The 22,621-nt window shown below is 42.9% G+C and overlaps 1 protein-coding gene across 14 annotated transcripts in view; it reads left to right on the forward strand.

The window, feature by feature from the left end:
* The window catches only part of TSPAN4 (tetraspanin 4), a 470,616-nt gene that overhangs the window by 161,873 nt on the left and 286,122 nt on the right, over nucleotides 1-22,621 (forward strand). The window lies entirely within an intron of this gene.

Genomic DNA, 22,621 nt, shown 5'->3' on the forward strand with positions numbered 1-22,621 from the left:
CTGCAGCACATGCAAACTGAGGATTTGACCAAGGTCTGTGGTGTGAAGCGGTATTGAAGTTGGGATTCTAATGTTAATTGGTATTAACTTTTGACTCGGCTATTCTCATACTCTGAAAAGCTGGTGTCTATCAGGAATTTTTATGTTGCTTGATTTTCAGTGACCCTTCTCCTTCAGCTCCTAGCTGTCTGGTTCTTTGCAGGAAAAGGTATTTTCTTTGCTTTTGTGTGTATCTATTGACTTTGATGTTAGTTACAACTGGAATTAAGATCTGTGCTATATAGTCAACGTTACCTTGTGTCCATTGAATTCAATCAATCAAAGCTCAGCGATTTATGCTAGAAAATAACTCTTTTTGTCACTTTTTCACACCTTCTGTTTTCTGCAAAGAGTAAAATATCTGTTGTTATTACAGGCCCCTCAGAAGGGCTATTCTGTCCATGTAGGTTTTACAGGTAAATGGAGCAGGTTAATTTGGTAGAGTGGCCATAATTTACCACCTAATAGAGTCTGTAATTGGAGTAGGGGTTTGTTTTGTTTTCTGAATTACTGTGCCAAAACTTGAGAAACTTTGCTTTCAATTCTGAAACTGAATTATAGGTTTAGGCCAAGGAGATGCAGCAAACAGGCTTTCAGCAGCTGGACTGACCCAATTTTCTGCATTGCCAGTGATGATTTTGTTGGTTTTGTGTGATTATATATTTAACTCAAGCAGAGCTTCCAATAGGCAAGGATCAGAGAAGAGTAGGAAGCTTCTTTGTTTGCTTTGTTACTGTAAATATTCACACAGCATCACTGTATAATTTAGAGGATACAGCTCTGAGGGCCATATTTAATCCCTCATCCTTACAGCATTTTGCACAGCTCTGCCTTATAAAGTGTGCAGGAAAAAAACCAAACAAAATCTGTTTCTCTGCAGAAAATTTTTGTATTGAGTTTTTAAGATTGTCTTTACAGACTAAGGATGACCCCTTTTTTCTGTGGTGTAAGGGCTTCTAGTGAAACACAGTGAATGAGTGCTGGGGGCATCTGGGCTGATAGCGAATGTATGTGATTACAGATATAGTAAGTGTTTGTACTTTAAATTACATGAAATAAGTGTGAGTTTCCCAAGTAGTATTTCACCATTGAAATCGGGGAGTATGAATTGTCATCTCAAGTGCAGCTTCACTGGGAGGTGAGATTTAGCCAAAACGGTCACTTCTGCTGTACAGGTGAGGAGATGGAGCAGTGGAAAAGTGGCACACTGTCCTCTTCCTTTCCCTGGCAGAAAGGGAGGGAAATGTCTGCCTATGTCTGTGCAGTACTTATACACAGACAAGGAGTCTAGACCAGAAGCTGTCAGGTTGTAGACTCTGAGGGATTTAAAATGATCTTTGTGCCATGAAAAGACTTTTTGCTCACGTGCCTGATGGTAGGAGTGGAGTCGTTGTGGAGGGGAGTGATGCTTTGCTTTCCCTACCAGTTTTTGTTTTTCTTTAGCTCTTCCTGCTTCTTGCCTCACTTCTGACAGGGAGACTGGTTTGCCATGCTAAACACCTTGGGGCTGACAGGGTGGAGAAAAGGCTCCTTTGACAGCTGTAATCAATAAGCAGTGAAAAAAATCTCACTTTGAGAAGCCCTTTTCCAACTATAAATGGCAACAAAAGTCATGAAGGTGAAACCCTGATTTTAGACCAAACTGTGAAAGCAGAGGACCAGGAATCTGAGCCCAGGGAAAAGATTTGCAAATGTAGAGTCTCTCTGCTCATCTGTGTGCATCTCAGTCAAGGAAGGAACCACACTGTGCCAGACAGTCCTCAAAAATTCCTTCCTCAGACAACCCATAAACTGGAGCTTTGCTTAGCACATCCCTGCGCTTTTAGGGCAGAAACAGGGCTTGCTGCAAGAGCTTTCATTATCATATTGCAATCTTCTCTGAAGGTCCCACTCACCTTTTGAGAGATGCTGGATTTCTCCAACTCTTGTGAGAGTCACAGGGAGATGAGGAGACTTCATTAATAACATCTAAGCAGAAGTAGGGATCAGAATTAGCTTTTTAACCTAACAAGTCTACTTTATTTTAAAAAACAAGTAAATTGTTTCTATGGAAGATAAAAAGTTGTTTCTTTCCAAATAGATTTAATTGCCAGCAAGCCACACTGAAAATGGGAATAACAACTTTTAATTATGATTAGGGATAGACAGAAATTCCCAAAGCACCTGGTTAATCAAAAATAGAGGCTGAGGAGCACAGTATTTTTCATGCTGTTTTATGGTGACAATGGCAAGTCATTCAGAAAGCATAATAGGGAAAGTTAAGTCTAACTGATATGTTCTTGTTTTGTGATGTTGAGTAACTATCAGTATGGGCTCTTACTGTCACCTTTGTTTTGCAGGAAGCAATGCATATGCATATATGCGAATAAATATGGCTGCATGCCATATGGCTGTTTTACTCACAACTTAGCTGCTTATTTGGCTGATATGGAGTTTTTATTCCTTTATCTTACAGGTGCAGCTAGGGAATTTGGTGGTAATAAAAATACAGAGCTCTTGCAATGAGCTTGTGCTGATAGATCTCAATGTTTCATGAAGTATGATTAACCTCTCATTGCAGATATGTAACAGAGAAACAAGTTTGCCCCCGTGGTCACTTGTGTGGCAGGAGAACTGGGATGAGGAACCCTGCCGTGGAGTCTGAGCATGGGGCTCCCACTGTCCAACTGTGCAGCCTCTGCTTTGGTTTGTTAATAGAACTGTCAGTGGTATCATTCCTTCTAAGGATGCGGGGAAGGTTTTAGGTTCCCCAGATATTAATCAGGTATCTTTTTGTCAGCACTAAATTCATTTTAAAGAAGAGATACAAAAATAGCACATCCTTTTGTATCAGCTATCATACGTCCTCTGGAAGCATCTTTGCCAAATGCATAAAAGAATGCAATTAATGGCTACCCAAGAGATTTATTCTATTATCTTGACTAGCTTATTTCTAAAGTAGTTTGACATTTTATTTGTCTGACTTACCTGTTGTTGTAGGGAGATTTTGTTTTATTACCCTTGAGAAGGCTGAAATGTTAAACAGGAAATATGGGAATTCCTTTCATTGCTTTTTACTATGAAATGTGAACTCACAGACTGGAGCATCAGCTCTGCAGTAAAGGAGAAATCTGGGCTCATGATTGGGACAAAATGGTGCTCAGGAGATTTAGATTTGGTTACAAACAGTATCCCAGACCCCCTGTGGTAAGCTGCTTATACCTCAATCCTACAAAGCAGTTTTAAGCCCTGCACACCCTACCTCTCAAATGTGAAATTCAGATTGAGCTTTGTCTTCCTCTGGCACCGCCAACATCCCAGCGTCTGCAATCAGCGTGAATGGGCACTGCAGGGAAGGAGCGCACTGGAGTGAAGTCGGGTTCCTGCTCCCAGAGCAGATTTAGCTGTAAACAGTAGGACAGATGTCATTTAAAATACCCACTGGTGTTGCTGCTGGATGTGTGCAGTCGGTAATGTGAACTATAATGGTAACTATAATACGTTAACAAGGAGTCCATTTACCTGGAGAAGTAAGAGCCGTTTTTATGTGGTTGTCTTTTAAACTGAATTTGTTTCTTCTTCAGCCAGTCTAGACATGCTTGACATCATTAAATTTAACGGCTGTGGCATGTTTTGTAACAGTACTCTGGTGTCCAGTCCTCTCTGCAGTGCTTCATGATTTCCTGATTCCACCTTCATACATGTACACACACTCTCCGTTTGGGAACACAAGTTAAATATTTGATTTGATTATGATCTTTGGGAGGCACTGTAAATAGGAAGGTTTTTTTGAGTGGCTAGGAGAAAGCTCAGAGAGTCAGATCAGAAGCAAAGAAAACAAATTGAGAGTGGATTTGCAGTTTTTCTCTTTGTGAGCACACTATTTTAATTTGCATGGCCATTTTGAGTCAAAGAAGATGAAAAGCAACTGATTAATAGAAGTCTGGATGAAGAGATGTGCTGTTATAGTGTTTTTGGATCCCTGTAGACCTTGGGTTTGGCACCCAAAAAACCTGTCCCTTTATCAAGGAGCTTTCTTCATATGGGAGAGAACTGTAAGGTAAATGAAGCAAGCAAGTAGAGCAGGCATGTATTATTAAGCATGTTTTGTGTGAGTATATGAATATCCGCAGTTCTAAAAGGAGTCTAAAACTGAGCTCTGCAAAAATAACTTGCTTTATCTTACTAATATACAACATCCAAGAAAGCCTCTGCTTTTTGAGAAAAAAAAATATAGGAAACTTTAGACCTTCTTGAAGCAAAGATAATTGCACTCTTGCTTATTTTAATTACATTATCTTAAGTATGTCACTCACATACTTAAAAATGTGGAAAATTTAGGAAAGCTTAGGAACCTGTCATAAGTGCAGAACCAGGGGACCTTGGTTCCAGTCTCCTTTTACAGATCAGTCCCTGTATTGCTCCAGCATTTTAGCATGGACTGCCAACAGTCAGGGAGAGCATTTACTTGTGTTTGTTTTTTAATCCAGACCAGTGTTAGCACTTCTTTTCTGGGTTGACTGATTTCATTACAAACATGTTTGTTGCAGTCAAGCTGTCTTGTAGCAGCAGTGATAAAAAGATAAAATCAGGCTTCTGAAAGCAATGGTGACAAGATTTGCTCAGAGTGGATAAAGAGGCTGAAAACAGGAACAACTTCATATGGTCAGAGATGGTACTGAATATTGCTTTCTAATTTAGGGTGTGGTTTATGGCTCCAGAAGAATGAGATAAAAATTACCAGCTCAGTTAGTTCCTAATTCCTTAAATGGGTGGCCCCATCTTCAGGTGCTTAGGATGCTGCACGTCCCTTGTGTACTGAAAAAGTCTGACCTTTGGTGTCACCTCAGGAGCAGCAGCACTCCAAGCATGTTTATAAACTGCTCTTCCCCTTTTCAGCTGCCTAAGTGGTAGACCTGAGCTCCTCTGAAGATTTGAGTAAAGGGCTCTCTTGAAAATATTTGGCTGCAAAAATACAATGTGGAGAGTACTAAAAAGAGGACTTCTGTCTGAACTGGCTTTGCCCTACTTCACTAGTGTAGATACAAGCTGGTCTTTACACTCCTTGGAGACCCCCAAGAAATATGGTTATGAAGATGATGCTAATGGGTATAATACATCTGGAAAATACTAGTATTTCTGAGGTGATGGGTTTTCAGGCATGGCCTATGTTTCCAAAGGCAGTTAAGTGGGATTGCAGTACACAGAACATCTGTTTCAGAAAAAATCTCTAGCCTCTGCTTTTTGCACATCTGCTGCTTCCGTACCTGGTGAGCTATTGGAAAGTTGGGTGAATTGCACAACCTGATCAGTGTTATCACTGTTATATTTTTTCTGCTTAACTCTACAGTTAATGGACAGGTCATGAAAACTTTTTCCTTTAAGCAAAGGAGCTGAGAGAGACTGCTTTGGACCATCACATATTTGCTAGCTGGAGCTCTGCCAGTGTAACCCAAGGAGGTTGCAATGGTGGGGAGTCTTTCCTGGAATTCAGGAAGAGATAAGGGAAGAAAAAGAGGTCTGTGCTGTGAGCAGAGAAGTTTGCATAAAGCCCACTCTGGTGGAAACAAGTCATGCAAGGTGGTTAGCAGTGTAACTAATTCTTGCTCTCTTCACTATGAAGCCCAGCCTGCATCTCTCTTTAAAAGCAAATGGCAGTTACTGGCAGCTTGAACTTCTCAATGGTGTTCAAAGTAATAGGGTTTTATAAGCACGAGATATGTTTTCCTTCTGTTACAACAGCAGGTAAGCTTTTTATGCCTTTCAGTTTGGCCAGGACTTCACCAGGCACAGAAAGGAGGGAGCAAAGTAGTAAAGAGGTAGAACCTCTGTTTTTTCTTCTTGGCTGCTGGGTGTAGACTCACAGTGAGGGATAGGAACCACACTAAAGTCCTGATCCACAGTCCTTTCAATTCAAAGACCCTCATCTATTCCAAGAGATTTCAAACAAGCTGCAAGCCTGTCTCCTTCAATCCAGCTCATAGTATTGTTGGCTGGCCAACTTGGAAAAAAAGAGATATTAAAATAATATCCTGGAGCATGCCGCTTCAGCAATACATACCCTGTCGTCTGCTTGCCTGGTGTTCAGCAGCACTGAGTGGTAGCTATGTTCATTAACTCCTTGCCTGGTGTAAGGAGAGATCTTCCTCTAGTTTCAACCCACAAACTGTTATGGCTGGTTGCCGGAGGGGGAAATGCTGTGTTCTCTTTATAGCCCTGCCTGTTCCTATTCCTATCCCTATTTCTCCTCAGTGCACTGGATACTTTTGCTTTTCTGATTTCTTCTGTAAGATCACAGGTTGTAGTGGAAGTGACCCAAGTAGGCAGTAAAGACTTGAAACGAAGTTGGAACAAAATGACCAAAGCTGTAGGGAAAGTGAATTTGATTGGGACGTTTCCTCTGTGTGATCAGCCAAATCCTAAGATCTGTCTACTCCTAGGATAAACTATTTTAAGTTAATTATATAGATATATTCCCCTATGAGGACATTTGTTCTGGAGTAAGAGTGTCTATGTAGAAACTGAACTCTTGAAACCCCTTGAAAGTATTTTTTCTGCAGTAGCTACTTTGATTAATTTCTAAGCATACCAGGCCCTACAGTGATTACAGTTGGCATTGCTTCTGTGCTTCACTGCTTGCTTAAAGTAGCTTAGAGAGTGTCCCTAGTAATGAGTCAGGTTCAGAATTGTGCCCTTTCCTTTTATTTAAACTAGCAGAAGCAAACAGTCTTCTCGACTTTTCATCTAAAAATGTGTACCACAGATTGAAACACTGCACTGCGTATCTGTGTGCTGACTCCACAGAACTCCCACCCTTTGCCTCCATCTCTTTCTTAACAGTAGAGTTTAAATATGGAAACAGTTCTTAAGTCAGACAAGGATATTTGGCTCTGAAAATGGGAGGAGGAGGTCAGCACATCACATGAAGCGAGACATGAAGGGGATGAGACGTGTCTAATGGAAAACACTGGAAAAAGTCAAGGGAAGAGTACTGAGGGAAAGAAAAACAGAAGCAAAGGGAGTGGAAGCAGAGGAGAAAAATGCAGGGAGAGGCTGCAAGATCCTGATGAAATTAAAATGAGTTGTTAATACACAGGAATTGCTCGGTGACTTTGGATAGCCCGGGCTCCCAGCTTTTCAGAGCTGGAGCTCTGCTGGCTTCCCTGCTATGCTGTCCCAGTTCGCTTCAGCAGAGAACTTGGCCTTCATCACCCAGAGGTTGCCATCTGTCACAGCCACCCACTGGCCTGTGAAGTATTTGTGCCTGTCTAAAGGCACTAACTGCAGAATGTGTGAGCTCTGCTGTCGCTCTACGTTTGATGCTGTAGCTCAGCTGGGGGCCAAATGGTAGAGTGTCAGCCTAAAAAAAGCCCAAAAGCAGCTCCCACAGCTCTCTCCAAGGTCCCCAAAGGAAGAGGGCAGCCCTCAGCTGCGCTGCAGCCAAGGCCATGGGCAGAGTACCAATTTTTAAAACTGTAAAAAATAAATGCTGTTCATCTCTGTGGTATCATTCATCTGAGGACCTTACAGTTTTATCATTGTCTGGATGAAGCTTCACAGAAATTTGATGAGATAGCTCAGCTATTTCCAACAGGAATGGGAAAAGATACCAAAGGCAAATATCTACAGAATAAACATGAGCTAGGGATAACCTTCAGCTTGCCTGAGCATATGGGCCCTGCCCCCTCCCCTGGGCAGTGTGCACAGTTGCTTCTCCATCAGAAAAGTCTCTCCTCTGCATGGAGCTCATGAACAGCCTTGTGTTCTTTGCTGTGTTGGACCACTGCTTCCTTATGTTCTTGACAATCTGCTTGCTTTTGGTTCGTTGTCTGCAGTTCTGGTGAGCTGGCATCTTTTACTTGGCCAAGAGCTGACCGGGCTTGGCTGTGTGTAAATGCCTGTGGTCAGTTCTCAGAAGATCTGCTTTGATTCCAGCTGGAAAATGGAGCACTTAGTCTCTCACTGAAGGTCTTGGTTTCAGGTCAGTCCCAAGAGCTTGATATTGCTCCCTTTTCTGGGGTCAACAGAAATTAGTTAATCCTCATTTGGTCCTCATTGCTTCAAAAAGTCTCCCTAGTCCAGGACTGTTTGGCTGGATAGGAGATGGTTAAAACTAACTGCCTACAAACAAATGTGAGTTCACCCTCACCTTCCATTTATGCTAAGAAAGACATATGATACATATATTAGACTATAGCACTGACCAAAATAACTCCAACACTTTGCACCCAGTGAGCAGCTGATGAATGTGGTGGTCTGTTTAGATTTCACTGCCTTCCTGCAGTCACTGTTTAGACCCAAATGACAGAAACACAAATAAATTCTTGAAATCAAGAAGTAGTTACAGGTCATGAACAACACAGGGTCAGATTCGAAACTGGTGGAAGTTACTATAGCTTCATTAAAGTTTCATTTATTTATGCCTGCATTATTTTAGCTGCCTGATTTCACAGCTCTAATTCAGAGCACGGCAATGCAAGTAACTGAATCAGCTAAAGTAAGGTGGCAGTGGACTCTGCTGTGAGGAGAGGAGAGTTGCACTGGGGGGGGGGGGGAGAGTTAGTCCTCTTAAATCAGATGTGCTGTCATTACATAATTATGTGGAACTACAGCCTTAATAGAGTGATACAATTTTATACCAGCTCCTGATATGACTGGTAAATTGTAGCTAAACTTTAATTTACCCACCACCCCCTGCTCTTCATGCTGAGTATCATAATCATGAAAGCTCCTCTCATCTGAAAAAGGTCTTGGGAGCTATCAGTATGAGGGCACTAAAGGTAGGCCAAGAGCAAGTCATACACTCTGTATCATGAATTCATAAACTAGTTGTCTCCTGCCAGTGGAATTATAAAAGGAAGTTAGTGTTCTGGAAGTCCTTTCCATAGCGCAAGTGCGTATTGCGTTTCTATTAATTTAATAATTTAAGCCTAACTTTTCTGAAAGTGTGGAGATGCTGTTTGTAATGGTTTTGGAAGATGCAAGGTCTGTTTACAGGCTCAGTCTCAACATGTCTTTCTGTTATAGAGCTGTTTCAAATTTAGTTTGAGGTTAAATCTATGCAATTCCTTCAATACAACTGAATAATGCTTCTAGTGACTCTAAGCTATGGGGTTGTGGGGGGTTGACCCTGGCTGGATGCCAGGTGCCCACCAAAGCTGTTCTATCACTCCCCCTCCTCAGCTGGACAGGGGAGAGAAAATATAACAAAGGGCTTGTGGGTCGAGATAAGGACAGGAGAGATCAACTCACCAATTACCGTCACGGGCAAAACAGATTCAGCTTGGGGAAAATTAACTCAATTTATTACAAATCAACCAGAGTAGGGTAATGAGAAATAAAACCAAATCTCAGAACCCCTTCCCTCCACCCCTTCCTTCTTCCCGGGCACAACTTCACTCCCATATTCTCTACCAACACCCCCCAGTGGTGCAGGGGGATGGGGAATGGGGTTTGCGGTCAGTTCATCACATGTTATTTCTGCTGCTTCATCCTCCTCAGGGGCAGGACTCATCACACTTTTCCCCTGCTCCAGTGTGAGGTCCCACCCACAGGAGACAGTCCTCCACGAACATCTCCAACGTGGGTCCTTCCCACAGGCTGCAGTTCTTCACGAACTGCTCCAGCATGGGTCCCTTCCACAGCGTGCAGTCCTTCAGGAGCATACTGCTCCAGCGTGGGTCCCCCACGGGGTCACAAGTCCTGCCAGAAAACCTGCTCCGTGGGCTCTTCTCTCCACAGATCCGCAGGTCCTGCCAGGAGCCTGCTCCAGCGCGGGGTTCCCACGGGGTCACAGCCTCCTTCGGGCACCCACCTGCTCTGGCGTGGGGTCCTCCCCGCGCTGCAGGTGGAGATCTGCTCCACCGTGGACCTCCCTGGGCTGCAGGAGGACAGCCTGCCTCACCATGGTCTTCCCCACCACGGGCTGCAGGGGAACGTCTGCTCCGGTGCCTGGAGCATCTCCTCCCCCTCCTTCTGCACTGACCTGGGGGTCTGCAGGGTTGTTTCTCTTACATGTTCTCACTCCTCTCTGCGGCTGCTGTTTCCTTCTGTCCCAACTTTTTTTCCTTCTTAAAAATGTTATCACAGAGGCGTTACCACTGTCGCTGATTGGCTTGGCCTTGGCCGGCGGCGGGTCCGTCTTAGAGCCGGCTGGTATGGGCTCTGTCGGACACAGGGGAAGCTTCCAGCAGCTTCTTACGGAAGCCACCCCGTACCACCCCCCCCACCCCCCTCCCCCCCCCCCCCCCCCGCCACACAAAGCCAATACAAGGTGGTTTTTTTTGTTAATTTTGCCAAATTTGGCTATTGCTTTATAGATTAATACAATCTTCCTGAAGGACTGAAGGGAGCTTCAGGTAACAGTAGTTTTAAAAATTTTGATAGTGTGTAAGTGAAAGATACTTTATCTGAGATGAAGTGTTGTACTGGTTTTTGGTGTTTAGTCAGCCCTTAGTTAGGATTCCTGGACATGTACGTGGCAAAGATTTAGGTCTTCCTTGCCATTTTGAATTTCTTTAAATTTCTTTTGACTTCAGCAGGTACTAAATCTAATAAGGGCAGGCATATCACTATAAAATTGAAGCAGAGACAGGAAATAGGCATTTGTCATACAGATGAATTTCAACAAGCTTGATTTCATATTGCTTTTTGAAAAGCAGCCTGGTATGATAAATGACAGCAAATGAAATTCTGCTTAACAGTTGCTGACCTCTTTTTTGGGGGGGGTGTTTTTTTTGGTAGTATTGTGGCAGAAGACACAATATTCAAACCTAAATACAGAAAATAGACTGCAAGCATGTTATGAAGCTTTCCGTGTGTATGAAGAGTGTTCTCCAAAGAACTTTGAGTAACAAGGTCTTGCTAATTATGAGTAATTTTGCCACTGTGTAGTTCTGTTACAAATGCAGAGGGATAGAAAAATGGAGATTCTCATGACAGATGTTAGCCATGTCCCTTGATGTACATCTGGAAAGTCCTTGGACTTAAATTGAAATGTCCTCATAGACATTAACATATGTTGGTTGGTCACTGATTCTCTGCTCCCTCTCTTGCCAAACACATAAATAATAATGTTTATCTCCTGACCACAATGGGTAATTTCTATAATTTTATAAGTATTTATTGCAAGGTCAAAAAGAAGTGGCCTGCCAGCAAAGCTGAAGGAGAGGAATAGCTCTTCTTTGGAAGGAGAGAAAAGGATGGCCAGGTTATTTAGCAGGGAGTGTTTAATGTTGGCTATCTTCATACCATGCCTTCATTCCATGACACAGAAAAGGTCATGGAAGGGAAGACTTTCACTGCTAGGAAGTCTTTCCAGCCATGGGAGAGCTCTCTTGCGCTGTCTGGGTTACAGAAGATACACCATGTATAAGAGGGTGCAGATTGTCTCATCTCACCTAGTGCATGTGAACAATGAAATCAGAAAAGGTAATGCATAATCCGTGGAGAGCAGCCCATGTAGCTGCTACTGCCAGCTGAACCACCTCCTTTAAAATATTTTTGGGGCACAGTGTTAGATGTACATTAACAGAAATACATTTATTAGTATAAGCACACAGAAAAAACTTTGAATGTACTCATCATGATCAGTCGTTCTGAACAGGAAGAAGTCCCAAGTATTCTCTCTGTCTCCTTGTTCTATGGGAAGTCTGTGATAGAGCTAACTGTGAAAAAACCAAGTTTTTAACCAATTTGATATCACATCTGGAAAAAAGTCAAGATACTTTACAGCCTTATTTGTAGTCAAGCAAGCATTGTGCAAAAATTTGCGTAAGATGGCATACTCTCTTCATATTACATTTGTATTTATGCATGTGTGTATATATGTATCTTTATTCCTGTAGAAAAGCAGACTGTGAAAACATGATGTTCATTTCTTAGAAACCTCCAGTACAGTGGTCCCTCATACACCTTATGGTTTCTGAGTGTATTATTTCTGGTTTTTTCCATACTCTTTTGTGCCTCTAAGGAAGAGAACAATGGCCAACTTTGGCAGCAACCACTTTCCTTTTGAGAACCTCTGTTCTTTGTTGTGTTTCAGATGATGTTACGGGATAGTTTCTAAACCACATTAGCTGAGCTCAAAGTTCCTAAGCTTTGCAGAAGCTGTCAATTTGCATTTTTTTTTCCTTTTTGACACAATCTAGTGTCAAAGAGAGTTCAAACTCCAATATGACAGCACGATGGGAAGGTGTTGTGCCTTCTTTCCAATTTGGAAGAATTGCTTTCTGAGTGGGAAGATCTCCAGCATCTCCTAGTGCTGTGAAGAATGCAGCAAGTACAAAGATACTTTGCAGTAAATGTCTGCAGGAGGCCTGGTGAAGCCTGAATTTGAACATGGCTGAGCAAGTTGAGACCCTCCCCCATATGAAATGCCTCTCAAGGTGGGACTACAAAGAGCCAGTAATCTGCTGTTCTATCTAATTTACTAACAAGAAAACCATGTTTGCTAATGGTTAATGACTTGTGGTATTAAGTTTCCTTGCAAATGCTGGACTCCTGCCCAGTATTAGCTGCTTCTTGGGAAAGCCCTGAATATGAAGGGAAATACAATTCCAGATAGGACATTCTGGCTGATTAGTTCGTTCCCTTGGACACAGCTGCAGAGTTTCTCTCTCTGTGTATAGTATTAATTCCTACCTCTTGCTTGGAGTGGGGTTTAGATCCCTCCCAGGGTGCACCTCCTGTTCATCCCTGTCCACCTACAGTTGTTGGTGTGACGAGGCATTTGGGCATAGTTAGGCTCACTAAAGGAGTAAATAAAGCTTCCTACAGGTTTTGTCAGTCTCTCATGTACCCTCCACAAGCTAACTGCTCACTTGACTGTCTCTAGACAATTTTGAAATCCCTGTGGCTTCAGATTTGGGTTTCAGTGAAGCTGTATATGCAACTTCTTAACCTTGAACTGTTGTTTAAACTTGTGCTTCCCTAACAGAGCACAAAAAGAGGCACTTAATTTTATGAACATGCTGGTAGGCTTGAGTGCCTATCAAATCAGATTGAGTGGTGTGTCAGTTTTAGGAAGAATTGAAGGGTAGATTTTTATACCTCCCCCCCCAGTCAGTATCTTGAAAGTATAAGACTTCTTACTAGACTTAAGGAAAAGTCATACTTTACTAAGAGTTTACATTTCTGAGAGAATAGTGGTGGGGTAGGGGGGGAAGTTTTGGGGTAGGGGGTGGTTGCTTTTAATTTTGCTTTTTAACTTACCTCTTCCACTGCAGGATTTAGACTATAATGACAGAATCCGTCAGGCATAATGAAGTACCAGCAGGTCCCAGCTTCTGCATTTACCTCATGTCCCATTGTGCTGGGTATTCTGGATGGTGCAGAAGCTGCCATGTAAATCCTTGGCTTGGCAACAGAAATGCCATCCAGTTATCTCAGTGACTGGTCTTTATTCTGCTCCATCTAGTTTCCTGATTTCATTTCAGGTTTGCTAACACCTGGTCTGCAAGTGGCAATGACAGCCATATGTGTTTATAGGCATATAGCCATATATGTGTGTTTAAATGCACGTATGTATACACATTAAATGCTTACACAATTCTGTTGCATTATGAGTTACCATCATCTGTGGGAGTGGGCTGCCAGTGTTTTCTTTCTTGCATTGATTCTCAAGGTGCCCTAAATGAATGAATGACACTGCTTCGACTCAGAAAGCGCACATTCTAGAGATTGTTCAGAAGTGAACCGGTTGACTTGACAAGTTCAATTTTGAAAGCAATCTTTTTCAGGGCACTGAAAGATAACAAGTGAGAAATCCTGCCCAGGAAACAAGAGAGACTCAATTTACCAACTGTCAGACAAGTGGCATTAACTTTGAACAAAATGAACACCAGATTCTCTGAGGCTTGAGGTTTCAGTAGCGCCCAAAAGTCAGATACACATATTTGAATGATCCAGAGCAGTGGCCTTTGTGTGGCAAGGTTGTTTTTATCTCCTAAAGTAAAATAATGGCATCCATAAAGGTGACTTTGCTACAGGGAGGACTTACAACTTAGATGTTGAAACAAATATCTTGTAAGATGTGGAGAGTGATGAATTTTAACGGATTGCATTCCTCTGTTCCCTGTGAAAACCTCGTTCTACATTTCATAGCGTGTTTCAGTTCAAATGCTGATCCTATTCGAGGGTGTTTCCAATTTTGTTTGAGGTAAAAAAAGGAGTGATGAGTGTTGAGAAAGATAGGATGTGTTGAGGTATAATATTCTCTCTTGTAGCCTTCATGTAGTGCTTTGAGTATTAGAATTAAAACCCTACAAGTTTGGAAAGGTTCATTAACTTGTTGAGCCAGAACAGGCAGAAGCAGCAGTCAGAGTTTACATACATGATAGAAGTTTTGGTTTTTTTGGTTTGGTTTTTTGGGGCAGGGTTTTGGGTTTGTTGGTCGGTTGGTTTTGCTTTTGTTTTTTTTAAAGCGTCAGCAGTCTGGCTACTGTGTTGGATCTGCGTCAAAAGCTTTTTGGATAAACTGACACATTTATACCTCCCAGCTTGGAAGCTGGGTCTGTACCGTTTCCATCAGTTAGGGGATTTTGAAGAAACTGCCAGGCAGGTACTTTGCAGAGATACAGGAGATTATGGCTGCAGGGGATAGCACACGGCAGGTAAGAACAGCTGCAGAATGGCCCTTATCTCTTCCTGCCTGCTGTGTCCGGCGGTTGTGTTGCTCTCGCTTTGACCCAATGGTCCTGCTCGCAGCATGCGCCAGGCCTTGGCATGAGCTGTGTGTTAAACCAAAACCTGAGCAGGAGCTGAGTAAATAGTCACAATGTGCGTCAAAAAAATCATGCAAGCACGCTAATTCTGCCAGTCGCATTCCTTGAAGTATTGACTTCTACTACGAAACGAGAGGTTTACCTACAAAAAGCCAGATCGGCCACTACATAGCTGCACTGAGGACGATTGTGCACCAGCGTGTGCTTCCTGGGGGCCTTGTTCTCAGTGATATCCCTGCATGTAAGTAAGGAGTAATTACTTGCAATGCGGGTGGTTTCATTTCAAATTCCGATAATGCTTTAAAAATGACATTTTACAAGATCAGATTTTAATTAAAAAGTCAAACCAAAGCAGAGAAGTACAAAGGGAGAGAAATGGGGAAAAAAAGCAGTGTTCAGTGAAAGTTTAGATTATATTTTGATTTTGATACATTCCTCTGTTTTCAACAGGAAAAACCTCCTCCTCACTACGGGGGAAGGTGTTTTTCAAGCCCTGTCTTGCAAGTTGGAAATTTAAATGCAGCACCATTGCGGTTGCAGGTGACACTGAAAAACTGGAACAGGACTTAAAATACAGTTATAAGAGACCCTTCATGAAGCAGATTTAGGTAAAAAGTAAGACTCCAATCCTGTATGCTGCCACTTTGATCTTCCTTCTGATGGAGATGACACCTAGCAAATTCAATGTCAGGATCAGATTATAATCTATGGGGTTTTATTTGCTTTACTGTTTAGCATGTTGTGCATCTTAAGCATGCCAGGTCGTTCCAGTTTTGATGTGAATATAGGAGGTACAAAATGGGATTGTTTATTAATAGGCTAAGAGTACAGGATGAGAGAAAGAGGGAAAGCTATTGATTTGTGATACATGGGAGTGTGCTTGAAAGAGGATTATGTGAGGTGCTTTAAAAAGTGGTTATGCAGCCTTCTGCTGGTTTCCTGTGAGGGTTGGTAAATATTTACAAGGTATGGGATAGCCACCACAAATCAGTAGTAGATTCACTGCAACAATTTAAAAATAAAAAAAAAAGTTTAAAATATTTGGTGTTTCTATCCATTTCTCTGGGAATGGGTTTGGGTAGAAGGTTTGCGATAAAAGGCTGTATTGGCTCCTGGTGTTATGGATTCTCACTAGTAGCTCTTACTGTGCCATGTTGAAGAACCATTCCTGTTGTGTAGGGACTAAAATCTGGGGATGCAGCTCCAGGGAATGACCTATGTTGGTAGGTGGGAGGTGAGGGAGGTGGCTAAGTAAATAGAAACTTCTTCTGCAAACCATATCTTCTGTCCCAGCATAGACACTAAAGACAGTTTGGGTATTTAGAATACTAGTAAGATAAGAAGCAATTTTTTCTTCTGTTAAACCTATGTGATCTCTAGAATGAAGCACATCTCACTGTGTTCTTGAGTCTGTATAAGAACCTGTCAACTTTTTAGCCTTTGACCTTGTAGATTACAGACAGCTGTAGCTCCCAACTGTGCTAGACACTATTGTACTAGGGACGTAAAGACATATAGTTATGGAAGAACACTGCTTCAGAGATCTCATTTTGTGAGCAGATTAAGGCACTCACAAAGTGAGTAAATGCAATTGGTATCTAATGCTACGATTTCCTGGATGCCTGCATGATTTTGAACAAGGATCTTATGTTCCTGGATCAACAGAATGGAATTCATCTGAGCCATCTGTATAGCCTCTGCCAAAGTAAGCAAGCACTTTGTTCAGGATGGATAGGCAGGGCAGGTGAGGTGGAGGTGTCACACTATATGTAAGGGAGAGGTTTGATTGTACAGCCCTTACAGTTAGTGATGATGTCATTGAGAGCCTCTGGGTAAGGATTAAAGGGATGGAAAACAAAAGAGATGTTGTAGTGAGTGTCTACTACTGATCGCCCAGCCAGCATGTAAGCACTGATTACTTATTCTATAGGCAATTAGGAGAAATTTCTGGATCGGTAGCCCTGGTCCTTATGGGAGATTTCAAATTCCCAGAAATCAACTGGGAACATCATATTGCTGTGACGAGCAGGTCTTGGAAAATCTTCAAGTTTGTAGGAGGTAACTTCTTGTCACAGGTACGCAGTGAGCCAACTAGGAAAGATGCCCTCCTAGACTTTCTGTTTGTGAATAGAGCAGGACTTGTGGGGGATGTGAAGGTGGGTGGCTGTCTTGGCCTCAGTGATCATGAAATGGTGAGTTTAAATTTTTCAGTGTAATAAGAAAGAAGGACAGCAGGGCTACTACTGTGGACTTCAGGAGTGCAAACTTCAAGCTATTCAGGGAGCTATTTAGCAGAGTACCCTAGGAATCTGCTTTTGAGGGCTTGGGAGTCCACGAGTGCTGGTCAGTCTTTAAGAACCACCTTTTAGAGTCATAGGAGCAGGCAATTCCGCTGTGTCGTAAATCAAGCAAGTGGGGCAGAAGACCAGCTTGGCTGAACAGGGAACTCCTCGTGAAGCTCAAGAGGAAAAAGAAAATGCAAGATCTCTGGAAGGTGAGGTCAGGCTTCGCAGGAAGAGCTGTGGTTCGCTTATGCATGGAGAAGACACGAAAGGCAAAAGCTTAGTTAAGTCTGAAACTGGCCAGTGTTGTTTCAGATAATAAGAAAGGCTTTTTAAAGTATGTTAATAGCAAGAGGAGGTCTAAAGAAAACATTGGACCGATACTTGTTGAAGATGGTCATCTGACTAATAGGGATGAAGAAAAAGTGGAGGCATTCAATGTGTTTTTTGCCTCAGACTTTAATAATACTGATAGACCTTGGGCTGCCCAGTCCCCTGAGTCAGAGGACCACAAATGTGGGAACAGTGACTTTCCATTTGTGGACACTGAAATTGTAAGGGACCAGCTGTATCAGCTGAATGTTCGCAAGTCCCTGGGGCCTCATGGGATTCATCCCAGAGTACTAAAGCAGCTAGGTGATGTTATGGGAGAACCCCTCTCGATCATCTACCAAAGGTCTTGGGAATCCAGGGAGATTGCTGCTGCCTGGAAGCTAGCCACTGTTATTCCAATCTACAAAAAGGGCGTGAGGGAGGATGCAGGGAACTACAGATCTGTTAGTCTAACCTCAGTTCCTGGAAAAATTATGGAGAAGATTATACTGGGTACTGCTGAAAGGCATTTAAGGAATAGCACAATCATCAGGCACAGTCAACATGGGTTCACAAAGGGAGGCTCCTGTTTAACTAATCTGATATCCTTCTATAATAAGCTCACCTGCCCAGTGGATGAAGGGGAGGTGGTGGATGTATTTTTTCTAGATTTTTAGAAAGGCTTTTGATACTGTCCCTCACAGCATCCTTCTGGACAAGTTGCCCAACTGTGGGATGAGTGGGTTCACAGTGTGCCTGGTGAAAAACTGGCTGAAGGGCAGAGCTCAAAGTGTTGTAGTGAATGAGTCTACATCTGGCTGGGAACCAGTCACCAGCAGTGTTCCTCAGGGTTCAATCCTAGGGCCAGTGCTGTTCAATGTATTTATCAACAATCTGGATGCAGGAGTTGAACGCACCATTAACAAGTTTGCTGATGATACCAAACTGGGAGGTGCTGTTGACTCCCTTGAGGGACAGGAGGGCTTGCAGAGGGTTCTAGATAGATTGGGGCGTTGGGCTATGATTAATGGGATGAAATTTAACAAGTGGAGACCAGTGATGAGTGGCATTCCTCAGGAGCTGGTGTTGGGACCGGCGCTGTTTAACATCTTTGTTGGTGACGTGGACTGTGGCATTGAGTGCATCCTCAGCCAATTTGCCAATGTCACCAAGCTGTGCAGTGCAGTCAACACATTGGAGGGAAGGGATGCCATCCAGAGGGACCTTTACAGGCTTGAGAGATGGGTCCATGTGAACCCCATGAAGTTTGACAATGCCAAGTGCAAGGTCCTGCACATGGGTTGGGGCAACCCCAAGCACAAATAAAGGGTGGGCAGAGAATGGATTGAGAGCAGCCCTGAGGAGAAGGACTTGGAGGTGTTGGTTGATGAGAAGCTCAGCATGACCTGGCAATGTGCACTTGCAGCTCAGAAAGCCAACCTGAGCTGCATCAAAAGAAGTGTCACCAGCAGATCAAGGGAGGTGATTCTCCTCCTCTACTCTGCTCTCGTGAGACCCCACCTGCAATGCTGTGTTCAGCTCTGGGGCCCACACATAAGGAGGATGTGGACCTATTACAGCAAGTCCAGAGGACAGCCACAAAGATGATGAGAGGGCTGGAGCGCCTCTCCTATGAAGACAGGCTGAGGGAGTTGGGGTTGTTCAGCCTGGAGAAGAGAAGGCTCCGGGGAGACCTTACAGCAGTCTTCCAGTACCTAAAGGGGGCCTACAAGAAAGCTGGAGAAGGACTTTTTACAAGGGCATGAAGTGATAGGACAAGGGGTAATGGCTTTAAACTGAAAGAGGGTAGATTTAGATTACATGTAAGGAAGAAGTTCTTCACTGTGAGGGTGATGAGGCACAGGAACAGGTTGCCCAGAGAGGTTGTGGATGCCCCATCCCTGGAAGTGTTCAAGGCCAGGTTGGATGGGGCTTTGAGCAACCTGGTTTTGTGGAAGGTGTCCCTGCCCATGGCAGGGGGGTTGGAACTAGATGATCTTTAAGGTCCCTTCCAACCCAAACCATCCTATGATTCTATGATTCTAAGTCCAAATGCTGGATCCTGCACCTGGGACAGAGTAACGCCAGGCACAAGTATGTATTGGGAGAGGAGTGGCTGGAGAGCAGCCCTGCAGAAAGGGATCTGGGGGTGCTGGTTGACAGCAGCCTTAACATCGGTCAGCAGTGTGCCCTGGCAGTCAAGAGGGCAAACCGCATCCTGGGGTGAATCAAACACAAGATAACCAGCTGGTCAAAAGAGGTGATCATCCCGCTGTATTCAGTGCTGGAGCAGCCTCACCTTGAATACCGTGTGCAGTTCTGGGCCCCACAATTTAAGATGGATGTGAAGGTCCTTGAATGCGTCCAGAGGAGGGCAACAAAGCTAGTGAAAGGGCTGGAAGGCATGTCCTATGAGAAGCGGCTCAGGATTTTTTGTTTGTCTAGTTTGGAGAAAAGGAGGCTGAGGGGTGACCTCATTGCTCTCTGCAGCTTCCTGAGGAGGGGAAGCGGAGAGGGAGGTGCTGAGCTCTTCTCCATAGTATCCAGTGATAGGAATGGTTCAAAGCTGTGGCAGGGGAGGTTTACACTGGGCATTAGGAAGGATTTCTTTACTGAGAGGGCGGTCAAATGCTGGAACAGACTTCCTAGAGATGTGGTTGATCCCCCAAGCCTGTCAGTGTTTAGGAGGCATTTGGACAATACCCTTAACAACATGCTTTAACTTTTGGTCAGCCCTGAATTGGTCAGGCAGTTGGACTAGATGATCATTGTAGGTCCTTTCCAACTGAAATAGTCTATTCTATACCCCTTGGATGTTATTTCTCTCCTCTTACAGACAGTATTGAGAACAGATCAGATGAACTCTCTGAAAGGTGCTGACAAGTGGAAGGGGAATAGCAGGGAAAATCTTAGACTGGACGTCAGAAGTTAGATGACAGGAGACTCACCCTGTCTGTTTATGAAATGCTATTGAGATGGTAAAAAATGGGAAAAGAAAACAAAAGCAATGAAGCAACATGCAGAGTCACTAAATGAGCAATGGTTTGAGAGAATGTGGTCTAGTGTTTTAATCCTTGAAACATGCTCTTCATCTGGAGAGTCACCCAAATGCCTTACAGCAGCTGGGCAATCCTCTTCCAACCATAAGCACATGTGAAAGCTATGCCAGAGGAAACAGCAAATGAATTGTCCAGACCCATGTCCTGACTGAGTGTAACACAGAGACATGAGAGATCAGTTTCTTGGAGGAAGGTATCTTTTGAGCCATTTTAATCCTATATGTTCAGCAAATGTTTCCAAGAAAACCCTGTACTCTCCCCTTTCCTCCTCCATCAATATTTATTTTAAAATCCATTTTCTAGAGAGCTATAGTTCATTGTTTGTTCTGCTGTATGTCTTGGCATTGGCTAAAAATCCCATGATTTTAGTGCAATGACAAAGGTAAAGGAAGATCTGTGGAAAGATCTGCCAGAATTGGACTGAAATGTGAAAACACCTCCATGCCCTGTAAACCCAAGCTTATTGATACATGGAGAAGTCTAAGAGAGATGGTGTCAGCCGGGAGCTGGAGAATCATTACACCTTAATCACTCTTTGGTTGCTCTGGGGAAAAGAAACAATTCCTCAACTGGTCGTCAGTTTTGTCTAACAATTTATTTTAAAGAAAAAAACCAGAAACAAAAAGAGATCCAAAATTAAGGGGGAAATAAGATTTTTCGAGATTATTCAGGTGTTTGTTGGTTTGGGTGTGTGTGTGTGTGTGTGTTTGGTGTTTTTTATTTATTTTTTTTCTTTAAATTAGCAGTATTCTGGAAGTAAAAAGAAATCCTAGCCCAGAAAGAGTTGAATAAGCACAAAGTCGTTATTGAGGCGGGGAAATGCTTGTGGCTCAGGGTCAGGTTTTTGAGTATGGACCAAAGAATCTTCTCTTTTTTATTAGATGAATGAGGTTAGTGTGTGACAACTATGGCATTGTTTTGTAAAATATAGCCCTTAGACTTCTTTTTGAAGGGAGAAAAAAAAATCCTGCTTGATTTATGGAGAAGAGAGCCTTAAGCTGTAGGTGACATTAGCAATGAAAATGTCAGGCTCTGTAGTGTGTAATACACGACCGTGCTGTGATTTCACTGTATTTAATGTTATGGGACAATAACCAGGACTTCTGCACTTCTGATTACTCATTTTGAATCCAGCTTTTTGAAAGAGAGTGACAGTTTCATATTCCTATGGAACAAAGTGCAGCTACCTTAACTACTGCAAACTTTGGCCTTCCTCCACAGAATTCAGCAGGATTTACTCATCTCCTATGGGAGAACAACAAAACCTTAAGAATATGTGTAAAGAGGGAATTTTCAGAGAAAACTTATTCTATTTGCATCAGCTTAGTTACCAAGCTATCTGCTGGAAAGCTCTTCTCTGTTCCTGATTACAAGGGATATCTTTCATTTTCATCCAAAATCTGTTTACGTCCTGCACAGATATTTTGTCCTTCCACTTATACTCTTAAAAAAAAGAAAAAAACCCTATATCTATATATATGTCTATCTATATATCTCAAGATTGAAAGCTCTCAATACAGGGGCAACAGCAAGAATACTTTACACTGAGGAAGGATGACTATGGCATTCACAAGTGCCTTGCATAACTGACTTTTTTTGCATTGCATGTTTTCACTTTTCAGCCCCTTCTTACATTATGGCTGAGAGAGATGCTGCTGAATATCTTTGTTCTTATTCACCGGTACATCAACAAATGACGAACAACAAAAATTTGTTTTCCCTGGGAAGAAGTCTCCCTGTTCTTCAGCAAGGATTGAGGTGGCTGGTGCGGATCGAGTCATTACAGGACCTCACATTAGGTTAATAGAAGATCATGGAAGTGGCTTAACACTTCAGCAGTTTTATTACTGGAATTGCAGAGCTGAATGTTCAACAGCAGAATGAGATCATCTCAGCCTTACATTCTGCCTCTGCATCCACTCAGAGGTGGCAGAGCATCGGCAAGAACAGGAGAAGCTGCAAATGGATGTGCCAGAATTTCATCATAGCCAAGAGGTGGTGCTTATGTAGGAACAGACAAGTGACAAAAATAACACCAGTATGTAATACTGGAGTGACCTTTTGGAGTTGCTTCTGACTATCACCTGCTGACTTCATGGAGGTTAAACCCATATAATGGATGGCAAGTTACATCCAGCTGACTCTGCTCTACTAACTGGCCTTACTGCTTTAATTTTTAGCTATCCCCAGTGTCTTACATGGCTGCATAATTACAGTAGGAAGTGTG

This window comes from Buteo buteo, chromosome 16, assembly GCF_964188355.1.
Source record: "Buteo buteo chromosome 16, bButBut1.hap1.1, whole genome shotgun sequence".
NCBI lineage: Eukaryota > Metazoa > Chordata > Aves > Accipitriformes > Accipitridae > Buteo > Buteo buteo.